Source organism: Amblyomma americanum, chromosome 2 (genome assembly GCF_052857255.1).
Source record: "Amblyomma americanum isolate KBUSLIRL-KWMA chromosome 2, ASM5285725v1, whole genome shotgun sequence".
NCBI classification, from domain to species: domain Eukaryota; kingdom Metazoa; phylum Arthropoda; class Arachnida; order Ixodida; family Ixodidae; genus Amblyomma; species Amblyomma americanum.
In genome coordinates this window covers 140,937,108-140,949,791 of record NC_135498.1, presented here as the reverse complement: position 1 = coordinate 140,949,791, position 12,684 = coordinate 140,937,108, and the positions used below count along the sequence as shown (strand labels likewise).

Sequence of the window (12,684 nt, the reverse complement as noted above, 5' to 3'; positions counted from 1 at the left end):
TTATCCTCCACGTTTCTGCCGTTTAAGTGAGTACCGCTAGGTGCAGCTGTCGTATACTTTTCCCTTGACGGATATTTATAAACTGTCATTCATGATCTGAAAGAGCCTGCCAAGTTCGCTCCACCGCACATTAGTCTTCTAGTAATTTCCATCTCATGATTCGGATCTGCGGTTACTACCTGCCTTAAGTAGACGTATTCCCTTACCACTTCCAGCACCTCGCTATCAATTGAGAACTGCAGTTCCCTTGCGAGATATTTGAACATAACTGGTTTTCGTCATGTTAATTTTTAGGCACACCGTTCTTCTGTGTCTGTCTAACCCATTGACGTTTTCTAGTTCTTTTCCTGAGTTGCTTAGCAAGGCAATGTCATCAGCGAATCGCAAATTGCTTAGGTATTCATTAACTCTTATCTTCGTGTTCCCTTTCCAGGCCTCGGAACACCTCGTGTAAACAGGCAGTGATTATCATTGGCGAGATCGTATACCCGTGCCTGACGCCATTCCTGATTTAAATCTTATTGCTGGCTTTATGGAGGACTATGGTAGCTGCGCAGTTGCTATAGACATCTTCCAGTAGTTTAACATAAGGCTCTTTTAAGCCCTGCTTGCGCAATATCTGCATGATTGTCGAGGTTTCCACTGAGTCAAACGTCTTCCCGTAATCAATAAAGGCTATATATAAGGGTTGGTTATAGTCTGCGCATTTCTCTATCACCTGATTGAAAGTGTGAATATAGTGTTTTATCGAGTACCCTTTACAAAAGCCTCCATGATCGTTCATTGTTTGAAGTCTAAGATTGTCCTGACTCCATTAGCGATTAATTTAGTAAATACCATATAGACAGCGAAGAGTAGGCTGATCGATCTTTAATTTTTCAAGTCCTTGGCCAGTTCTTTCTTATGAATTAAGATTATATTTGCGTTCTTCCAAGCTTCTGGTACGGTCGAGGTCATAAGGCATTGCGTATACAGGGTGGCTAGTTTTCTAGCACGATTTCCACTCCGTTCTTCAATAGATCTGCTGTTACCTGGCCATTACCAGCTGCTTTAGTCGGTCGGTCGGTCGGTCAGTCGGTTTCAAATAAACAGGGCACATGGCCACTACGGGGAAGTAGCCAAGACACAGGCGGTGAATTTCTGGAAACAGGAGCGTTTAGAGGGGGGAAAAGGAGCATCGTAATAGGGTATAGGCTGACTTGCTCACCTAAATGCAGCAGGACGAAACTGATGTTCTTATTTCAAGCGCGACCAGCTCAGCGCTCCGTCTACCACTATCGGTTAGCACATATTACTCGCAACGGGCACCTATAATACTACTTCAGAACTACTCAAAACCCAGCGAGGCAACCAGATACTTCGACTAGCCCGCACAGAAACCAACCAACACCTCCTAGGCATCTCCACCAGGCCACCACTACCTGCTCATCTGCCCCTAGCTAACAAATCATTCCATCTGACATCCAGGGACCATTTCGCATCAGACCTCTACCCAGATATATTAACCCCGAGCTGCACAGGGACAGACGCGAGGCTTGAGCTGAGTATTACACCAAATACTAGAGAGGCATATCCAGCCTCCTCTACATGGACGTGGCTCAACACACCCGACCAGGCTACTATACCGCTGTCACCACCTACGAAGATGGCACCATCGGGGCGGCAGCCCCACTCCACTCCAGCAACCCTATGAAGGCTGAGGGCGTGGCCATTGCTTTGGCGCTCATACATGCTGCACAAGGTCCCAACATCACGGAAGTCTGCACCGACTCCCAAGCTGAGTACCGTCACTATCAGCAAAGCATTATCCCAAAAGTCGCCCGACGAACTCTCGCTTAATAAGGACACACGCTTAACCAAGAGATATCCCTCACGGCTTCCTAATCATGCCTCGATCCCCGATAATCAGCGCATTCATGGGCTGTCCCCGGAACTATCCCTCCGGACGCCGGAAGATCGGACACCCAAACCCACACAGGAAACCTCGGCCGGGCGTGGTGGCCGCTCTGCGAGTTTCTGTATCATATGGCCAAACATGGCTATTGGACAGAGCTCTCCGTGAAGCTTGAGCAGGAGCCCACCCTTTAGGACCTTTTGATCTTTTGTTGTTCCCGCTCCCCGTCCAGTATGGTACCTCTTTCCCTAGCCTTTTTTCACACCCTTCTTTATTTTTTTCATGACGGCGCTCTTCTGCGTCTTTTTAAAGCTTCATGGCTGATTCAGACTGACGTTCTCAGCCATGCAATCGCATGAGTTGTTCTTCGCGAATCCCCTTGTTTGATGTCGTTATTATAAGCAACATTTTATGCGTAGTTGGAAACGCTAACTTTGGAGATAACGTGAACGAACACTCGGAACAAACGGGAAACACTTCTCTTAAACTCGTGTAACCAACGGCTTGCGCACGTAGCGGTTCATGGAGTAAAGCCCCGAGGCTTTGGAAGCCCGCCGTTCTATGGAAGGCGCCTGCAAATGATGGTCTTTGCTAGTGTGGCAATTCAGTACCTTTGGGCTCCACTCGGCACGGTCGCTCAGTGGTTAGTGCCCTGGGCTACTGATCCAGAGTACCAAGGCTTCGAACCCGACTGCGGCGGTCGCTCTTCGACGGAGGTGATGTGCAAAAAGCGCCTATGTGCTATGAGTTGTAAGTTCACGAACGTAAGACCTCAGGTGGTCGAAACGATTGCGGAGCCCAGCGCACTATGACACCTCTCTCTCTTCCCTCTTTGCGACACGTTTGCGGTGGCCTGAAATAGGCAAGAGTCGCAAACGTGTCGCTGTGATAACATACCTGAATGGGGTTTCACACTCCCTGAAAAAGTTGAGAAAAAAGCAGGCGTAAATGTTGTGTTTTCTGTGCCTGATCGTCTGGCTGGCTTGTTGTCATGATATTGTGGGTGACTTGATGGTCGGTTGTCGCCGAAATATATAATTAATCCGGCCAACCTGCCCACCAGTGCAATCTCAGTAATTTTGAGCGGGAGAAGCGACAAACTTCACCCCGCGTGCGAAAGAATAGCTTCAGAGTGATGACCCGCGATTGGGGCCACGCATGTGTAGCCATTGACTGCAGGCATACGGCGTACACAAGTTCCATAACAAAACCTTTACTTGGGTAAAGCGCAACAAGGAAATGCTACAAGCCCATGCCTAGGTAAAATATCATCAGTACGCAGACGCGACGCAAATAACGACCAGATTAAGTACGCGAACAGAACACTGCAATTAACAGAACGAAGGAAACGCTAGGCTGATTACAATACAACAATGCGACACGAAAAAACAGAGGCTTAGCTTGGTTAAGCCTAGTGGATTGCGAAAGGCTTGGCAAGAGATTTCTCTCGTCGCTTCTGCAATCGTTGAGCTTTCGCTTCGTGTGACTCTTCCGCTTGGCGCTTTCTCCTCGACTCGTTATGCTTCGCTTTCCTAGCAGCATCTCACTCTCTTTCCCTGGCAAGCCGTTTCTCTCTCTGTTCAGGTGTTTATTCAGCACGTGGTTGTCTTCTGTTCAGGTTGTAGAGTTCCATACTGCTCATCGAACGTGTAGATGCAGTCTCGTCGCCATTTAAAGCATCCATAAGGCTTGCTGTCGAACGATCAGGTGTCGCCAAAGTCGCGTCAGTATTGAGAGCATGTATGACACTTGTAGATGCACCCAGATCAAGAGATGTTGAACGCATTCGCCTGGCTGCATAATATGCACGCCGTTTAGCTAAACGTTGTTCCCGCTCTTTATCCGTTTCTTCCGCACGCCGCCGCTTCTTAGCTGCTGCACATCGTTGCAGCTTCACCTTACACACATCATAAGACATACCGTGGAGGATTCGCTGGGAAGACTGCGACGAGCCGAGTTGGGGGGCCGCTTTTCCACAGCTGGTATGACGTCACGTACAGCGAGCGCCTCCCCCACGGCAGCGGCACGTGGAGGATTCGCTGGCACGATCGCGACGAGCCGAGTTGGGGGGTCGCTTTTCCACAGCTGGCATGACGTCACGTAGAGCGAACGGCTCCCCCACGGCAGCGGCGCGTGGAGGATTCGCTGGGACGATCGCGACGAGCCGAGTTGGGGGGTCGCTTTTCCACACCTGGCATGACGTCACGTAGAGCGAACGGCTCCCCCACGGCAGCGGCGCGTAGAGGATTCGCTGGGACGATCGCGACGAGCCGATTTGGGGGGTCGCTTTTCCACAGCTGGCATGACGTCACGTAGAGCGAGCCCCTCCCCCACGGTAGCGGCGCGTGGAGGATTCGCTGAGATGATCGCAACGAGCCGAGTTGGGGGGTCGCTTTTCCACAGCTGGCATGACGTCACGTACAGCGAGCGCCTCCCCCACGGTAGCGGCGCGTGGAGGATTTGCTGGGACGATCGCAACGAGCCGAGTTGGGGGGTTGCTTTTCCACAGCTGGCATGACGTCACGTGGAGCGAACGGCTCCCCCACAACAGCGGCGCGCGGATTCGCTGGGACGATCGCGACGAGACGAGTTGGGGGGTCGCTTTTCCACAGCTGGCATGACATCACGTACAGCGAGCGCCCCTCGCGGCAGCGGCGCGCAGCTGCAGCATGGAGGATTCGCTGGGACGATCGCGATGAGCCGAGTTGGGGCCCCGCTTTTCCACAGCTGGTATGACGTCACACATAGGTCACGCTAAAAGTCAATGGTGGATTCTCCGGGACGGCGGCCAAGAGTGGAAGCCTCGAGCAGTATTGCTTTCGCAATAAAATAAACGCCAAACAAAAAATTAAGATGAGAAACAGTGAGCGACAAGAGAAAGAAGAGTTCAAAAGTGTGGGGTGGTACGGTGGCTTAGCTGCGGGGTGGCAAGGTCCGGTCGGAGGGAGAGTCGTCTGTGGATGCTCGTCGCGGGGCTGATATAGTGCTGCGGATACGGGCAACACTGGGACACGCGTCTTCGGGGCCGCCGTTGCCGCGCTCTACGTGTCAGACCCCCGCCTAGGCTTGCTTGCCAGCCACTTCCCCAGCTGACCTCACTCACATCCACACGCACCGAAATCTCTAAGCCAACTGCCAAGATAGCGGTTTTCTCGACGCCCCGTTCTCGTGGCAAACAAACAAAAACTCTTGAGGCGCGCGTACAAATTGGACGCAGCTTTTGAAAGAAAAAACGAAAAAATGGGGAAGATCATGAGCAAGAAAAGTTTTGGGGGAAAGCAAATGAGGTCCGGAGTTCCCGGGTTCAAACCCGACCGCGGCGGCTGCGTTTTTATGGAGGAAAAACGCTAAGGCGCCCGTGTACTGTGCGATGTCAGTGAAAGTAAAAAATCCCCAGGTGGTCGAAATTATTCTGGAGCCCTCCACTACGGAACCTCTTCCTTTCTTCTTTCATTCCCTCCTTTTCCCTCCCCTTACGGTGCGGTTCAGGTGTCCAACGATATACGAGACAGATACTGCGCCATTTCTGTTCCCCAAAAACCAATTATTATTATTATTATTAAAGGAAATGGCGGAGTATCTGTCTCACATATCGGCGGACGCCTGAACCCCGCTGTGAGGGAAGGGGTAAGTAAAGGAGGGAGTGAAAGAAGGGGAAAGGAATTAAAGAGGTGCCATAGTGAAGGACTCCGGAATAATTTCGACCCCCCGGGGATTTTTAACGCGCACTGACATCGCACAGCACACGAGAGAGCCTCGATCCTAAAGCGGTAACCACATGGATGCGTTTTTTCGGCGCCGCGTCAGCGCCTCGTCTACTGGCGTAGTAGTAAGTGTTTAATCAAAAAATATAATAAAAAGGAATTTAAAAGATTTTTGCTCACCCCGGCATCTGCCATCACTCTATCGGCGGCACCTGAGCTGGGGCAGCGGAAATAAAAGGTAGAAGGCAGTATGAAGAAGAGAAACGAAAGAAGTGAGGGGATAGCAAGAAAGGACATAGGGAGTAGTCATATTTACACTATTTACAGAGTCCAAATAAAGTTGTCCAGGTCGTGCGCGCGTACAGTCAAAGAGGGAAAATAAAAACACACGCGCACAACACTTTGCACATTACCGGCGTCCCCGGAGGCGAAATTCTGGCGCTCGGAACGAGGCGACGCAGGCGGGCGCAGATATCTGGCGAGGCCACATCTCGGCGTCGACGCCGGAAGTGCCTCGCAAGTGGCAACTAATGACGAACGGCGAAGCAGACTTCCGGAATCAGGCTTGCCCTACTTGCCCCAAGGCGGATTTAAAGTGGTGGCGAAGGCTGGGCCGAAAAGTGGTTTAGCGCGACTGCAGCACAACCAGAGGATGGGGGCAAAACACTCATATAAAGAAATGGTAAAGCTACAAAATTGGAATTTAATCTGCCAATAGAAAAGAAAAAATATATTAGCACCTTGTTTTATGAAAGAGGTAAGTCATTTTAATAAAACCTGGCAAATTTTGTATTTTTGCAACACTCTTGACCTGCCCCCTATTCATGAGTGTGCGGTGCATTACAGCGCGTCTTTGCAGGCCTTGTTTCGATACCCGGCTAACCCGGCCACGCCAGTGTCTGGAAGTGTTTCTGCCTGTCTATGCTGCCCCTCCTTTACCAGTCACTTTCATTGCCTTCCCAAATGCACATTAACAAGGCCATAACTAGCAGGAACTCGAGCACACAAGGCGAGCACATTTGACTGGCAAAGGTTGGGGCGCGCTGAAAGGCAGCAACCTTCGAGAGGTACGGGCTCGAAAACGCGGATTCTACAGAAAGACCGCTTTATAATTCGCGCCAAAGCATACGTATGCGTGACGTCATTCTACGTCACGTTTGCGTAGTTTGCCCCCCAAAATCCAGGGGGCGCTGGAGTGCCCACGAGCCGCCATTTTTTGGACCAATGGGCGTCTATGGAGCCTTCGCTACCAGTGTACATCTACCTTGCTTGCCCTACTTGCATGGTGCTGTCGCTCATCGACAACGAAACCCTGATAAGGAATGTTGAATGCAGACCAGTGCTTTGGCAAGTGAAGCACAAAGGCCACAAAAACAGACTGAAAAAGAATATCCTTTGGGCCGAAGCTGCCGCCGCCGTGCTACCGAATGTACCTAACGCAGGTAAGCGTATTTGCATTGCTCTCCGCTTGACCGAGTGTTCGGCTTTGATGAAACTTCTGAATGACTTTATTTCAGAGAATTTAATGCAAAAGCGGTGGAAATCTTTGAAATACAAGTTTCGCCGGCCTCTCGCTGCGAACAAGGAGTGTCAGAAAAGTGGTGCGGGAGCCGAAGATGCCGAGGAATCGGTCAACGGCGATGTGTCATGGGCATATTATGACCAAATGATGTTTTTTTCGAGACAGCGTGGAAGGAAGGCCGTAAGTATGATGCATGTTCTAATCAGTGCACGCAAATATAACCTCATCGGTTTGATGCCTTCCTGTTGTTGGGCTTGATACTGCTTAGTGTTGAGTTGTTGTTGCCTTAAATACGATGGCACATACCCACGGTGGGAGATTCGCCAGGGTTTGGTGCAGATTCAAACAGGGAAAGTGTTGAGAGATCTCCGCGACAGAGAGCGACTTCGAATAATGTAAGTAATGTGCTGGAAGCAATGTTTGCCTTCATGTGATGAAATAGGGTGTATGTCAAACCTTCGCTACACAAGGTTAATTCATGTCACTGGCGCGGCCTGGTTGACAGAAGTGTAGACATTAGCAGAGGCCCAAGCGGGAGCACACATGCACTTGCAGCGCTTTGTTCCATGCCTCTTTGCAAATGCGGCGCCTATCACTCGCTGAATTTTTTTCCCCTCTGCACTTGGTCTCCTTTTTTCTTTGTGCCACTGTCACTGCCTAACTTAGAGCCCAGTCCAGCCTCCCTACGATAGTGGATTATGATTAACAGTTGCTTTTAGATGTACACAGTAGCACTGTAGAATTTTGGCATGGAAATAAAATTTCAACCTGTTTGCTGCATGCTACAAGTGCATGCCCAAATTCTTTTTGGAAAATTTCGTACGCCAATATAAGGATTGGCTACTGTAGCTTATTTACATTTCTTTCACATTACACTTACCATGGCATGTGGAATGCCTGGAGTATTCTTGCCAACAATAATTCTTCCTTGCTTATAAAAAGCAGGTTGAGTAGTTGGTCTTCTTTTACTTTGCTGAACAACACAAATGTAGCACATCTCATCAGAATTCTGAATGCACATGTCTTGCACTGCTTTATTTTACTATGCATAATTACAGAAAATCCGGCAACATGACAGCACAGGTTGTGCTTCAGAACATTGTCACAGGCTACTCTGACATGGAGCCTGTATCGATTCCACCAAGTGAGAAAAGTCAGGGCCAGGCAGGAGGAGCCTTTACAGCTTAACAGCGGATAGCCACGGATATGGCTGTCGCGCCAGACAACCAGAGCTTGCTGGACGAGCCGCCGTCGCTAACACCACCATATCCTCCACCAGTAGCCAGGCCACTACAGAAGAAAAGAAAACATGAGTCTTTCCGTGAAGAGCTGGAACAGGTTTCAGCAAAAAATTAGAAATAATACGCCACAGGATGTGGATGAACATTTTGCTATGTCATTGGTGAAACCACATGAGAGTTAAATTACAAAGGAGGATTGAGGTGCAGCTGAGAGTTCTGCAGGTAATGCAAGAATTTGCCGAATAAGCCCAAGCTTTTCTCGTACATAAAATCATCTCCATAATTTCATGTTCCATAATTTTCATCTTATAGAGTATGCATATCTGTTCTGCTAGATAGGTCACATGAGGATGACATTAGGTTAAATGAAAACTACAAAATCATTCTCTAAGCTGGGTGAAAAAACAAAACAAAAACCCACCCTCTGGACAACTTCCTTTGCCATCACTAAATAAAAAACTGCATCAGTGATGCAAACAGTACATCTTGGAGCATTTATGTTAATTTTTCTCAGGTCTGCATGCATGGAGTGTACTTAATTTAAATTTAACTTGTATGCAGGGTGCAAAAAAAAATTACGGCCAAGCCAGTTGCACTGCATAGTCATCCTTTCTACATACTTAAACCAGTTGATGTAATGTGTCAAAAGTTGGAAATATAAACAAACACTGAGGACAGGTCCGTTAAGTTTGCGTTTTTTTGCCAATTTGTGGTAATGATCACGTTTTTTTTTGACAAATAAAATATTATTTAAAAGGGAACCTTGTTTTCTAAAAACTTAATTCAAAGATGTGATGTTAGGATTGAAAGAAATTAATGATCACCTTAATGAACCTTTGCCTTGCCATCACAAAATTTGCTAGCAAAATAGCTTATATTTGTGACGCATGCATACTATCAATGTGAAGTAAAGTACGAACAAGTGTAATCCAAACACAGCAACTAAACAATATTAGCTGGTGCAGAAGAAACAGAGGTAGGCTCCATAAACACTTCCAGGTTGTGATTGTTGCACCACAGAAGTAAAAATCGAGTGGTTTAGTGTTCAAGCTTCTTCACCTGAAATCTCGTTTTGCTGTCTTTAGTTCGACTACCTTGTTTGTGTTTCATTTGGCTCTGACATAACAGTCGCCCCTCGTTTATGCGGACACCTTGGTTTTCGCCAAAACTGCCCATAATGCGAAACGTCCGTGATAACTAACCTGGAAGAAAAAGTATTCATAGTTTGACTTAGGTCTGGTTCTGCACATATTTGTGGGCACTGAAGACGAATTTGAACAAAATATCAGGAGCTAGAAGTGCATTATCCTGGTCGCTATCATATTCAAAATAATGTGCAGTATCATTTGCCTAGTGTCAATGACATGCGTGACGGCACACCACGGCTTAATGGCGTGTCTTCTGCTTCGACCATTTACATCCCATTAAATATAAGTACATGGCTGTCCTCAGTCAACTGACTGCTGCCGTATACAGCTTTCAATGTAGTACAAGCTGCAGTTTGTCACCCATTAATGCAATACAGCAAATCTTAAGCACATCTACTGTGCCCCTTGTCGTAGTAAAGCATGAAAGCAGAAAAAAAGGCATCACTAACGCATTTGCGCTGCGTTTAGACGATGGCCTGCACTTGAAATATAGGCAAGAAAATATCTGTTTGGGGCAGTTCAGACCAGGCATGTAGCCAGGAAGTTTTTTCGGGAGGGGCCCAAAGTCATGTTCCAGCTTGCAAGGGGGGAAGGGGGGATTTCTGGAGGGCACTACTGTCTATATTGATGTTATAGAAGTACATAGGCCCCATATCCTATGCTTTTTCACCCTGTCCATTGTTTCCACATTAACAAGGCATAAATAAGATAATGACAAAGTTTATTCCACAGAAAAATTGGCGATAGTTCTATTTTTCCATATTATCGGGCGGCGTATTGATGTGCCACAACTGCACTGCATTGTTTTTTTTTATTTTCTACCTTAGAAAAGCAGTTTTTAGTGACAGTGGTTGGGGACGACAGCGAGGTCGATACACACCAACCTCAATTTTTTCTTCGTGCCCCTTAGTGGCAATTGCAAACCCTAAAAACCAAAATCTTCATGGGTGTGGCCTAGGGTTATAATGGCAATCAATGTTGGTTCTAAAAACAGTACTGAAATTTACTGCACATGTTATATTGCACAACATACCATCACTGTAGAGGAAGAAGCCGCTGGTCACTAGGGCGCTTGAGGCAGGTAGCCTCGGAAACTCCAGGCTGGCTCCACTGCCATGGTACCTCACCAGAAGGGCTGCAGAAATATGCCAGGAACAGGTTCCTGGCATCGGTAGCTTCGCACGGGAAGTTCCAGGCATGAGTACTTTCAAGAGGAAAGTATCTGGGCTCTGGCCCGTCCAGTGGCACAGATTCCAGACTTTGGCGCCATCGTCCTTGCACTACATTGCCCAAGTTGTCCTCTTTATCCGCATACCCATTAACTTGGGAATTCAAGGTAAGAATAAAGTTGTGGACGACGCAGGTGGCCTTGACTACGTAGTCCACGTTCTTTGGGTTGAGGTTGATTGTTCTTAGCAGAATTTTCCACCTAGCAGCAGTTATGCCAAATGCATTTTCTGCACATCTCCTGTAAAAAGAACATGCCTCAGATTGAAAGAGGAAAGAAACACATACGAAAGAGCATGTAGCAGTGACATAGATTCAAACTGCTAGCGAGATTGGAGTGTTTTAAACACAGCGGATGTGTACTAATGTAAATGTATACCAGATTACAGCATGCCAGCTGTACACGCACAGTAGCTGCTGTACAATAGGGTGGGGCATACATCACACCTTTACTGTTCGTAGACAGCAGGCATTATACTATCAGGTATACGTATATATTTGCACGTTTCCGAAATGCTTAATAACAGCAAATAATGAAACAATATGCAGTTATGTGATGCCACACAATAATAGTCGCGTTCTCGAAAAAAAATAAAACTATGAAGCCCTTTTTTTAGCCGTTCTCTTGCAGCACAGATGCAAGCCATATAGTCTCCTTATCTTGATGCACTCGTGTTTGCATATACGTATATTGCCTTATCTTTTGCATGTTTTGTCTCCCTGGAACTACATTCCTTACGCAATGCCTGCACTCAGCACCTTTGTGGGAACATGAAGGGAATGTTCAGCAGTTGTACCCTTCAAATTAGACACATATCGTGTGAACACACAGTGCACAAAGTCAGGAACCCACAGTATCAAAAGCATAAGATTAAGTAGCAATTTTTTTACTACTGCAGGCAATCTGCCCACTTCCATAGATATTTATGACAGAAAAAGACTCAGTTCTCGCAAGCCATTTTTAAGATTGGTTCATAAAAAAAATTATGCACTGTTTCTTGACGCCTGCAACATTACTGCACACATCTAGAACATATTCAATTGGCACCATCCAAAACAAATGAGATTACATACCTTGCTCTACTCAGCCTATGATTGAAAATTCTCTTCTCATCCTGAAGCTTCTTAGCAGGGAATGGCCGCATGAAGTCCTTCCGCAGCTGGAAAGCCTAGTCTCCAACGAAGGCGTATGGAGCAATCATTCCTGTTCCGGGTAGCTGGGAGCCCAGTGGAAGACCAAGCTCGCCAGCAACCAGAGCTTTTCCAAAGTCTGAATTCTTGAGGACGTCACCATCGCTCTGGCAGCCTTCGGCACTAACATCGATGAGGACGTACTTATAGCAACTATCTACGATGGCCATTGGGACAATAGAGAAAGTGTGCTGAAATGCAGAGAAGTAGAGTTACCACAACCATGTAAGCCAGATGCAATGAATGCAGTTTTAGCTGCTAAAATAATGAATGCTGCCTACTCGCCTGAGTGCAGCATTAAATTTAAAATTAGCTACACTAGATTTATGTAGAAAGTGAGCCTGTATTAAAGCCATCCCGATCATGCAAGAAAAAAGCAGGTGTATGGCAACCCTTGAGATATTTATTACAATAACATCACATGTCCTCTAAGCGTGTTTACAGGCAGCAAGAATTTTCAGACACTTCAGGTATATTATAGTTCGGTACAGCTCTAGAATGAAGCAGCAAGCACTTCTAAAAGGGTCGTCAAGTGTCATGGGGTCTATGCTCATCCCATTCATCTATCTATGTTCATCTATGTTCATCCCATCTGCTAGCCACCCGTGAGGCCATGCAAGGGAATAAACGCGACATGTCAAACGGTCGACACCACTGGCTGGAGGGCCTGCTCTGAGGGGCGTTTGCCACTTTGTTCTGAAGTTGTACCTGTCTACAGTGCAAAAAAGACAAATAGAACGGAGGTGGGCAGGAGATA

At 47.3% G+C, this 12,684-nt stretch overlaps 1 long non-coding RNA gene and 1 pseudogene across 1 annotated transcript; one reads left to right on the top strand and one right to left on the bottom strand.

Moving 5' to 3' along the window:
• Positions 1 to 6,867: 6,867 nt before the first annotated feature.
• LOC144119122 (uncharacterized) lies at positions 6,868 to 8,798 on the top strand. Its single transcript, XR_013312268.1, has 3 exons — positions 6,868 to 7,040; positions 7,116 to 7,300; positions 8,179 to 8,798. It is a non-coding gene; the product is annotated as an uncharacterized LOC144119122 (long non-coding RNA).
• Positions 8,799 to 10,544: 1,746 nt separating this feature from the next.
• Positions 10,545 to 12,097, bottom strand: LOC144120097 (uncharacterized; annotated as a pseudogene).
• Positions 12,098 to 12,684: the final 587 nt, after the last annotated feature.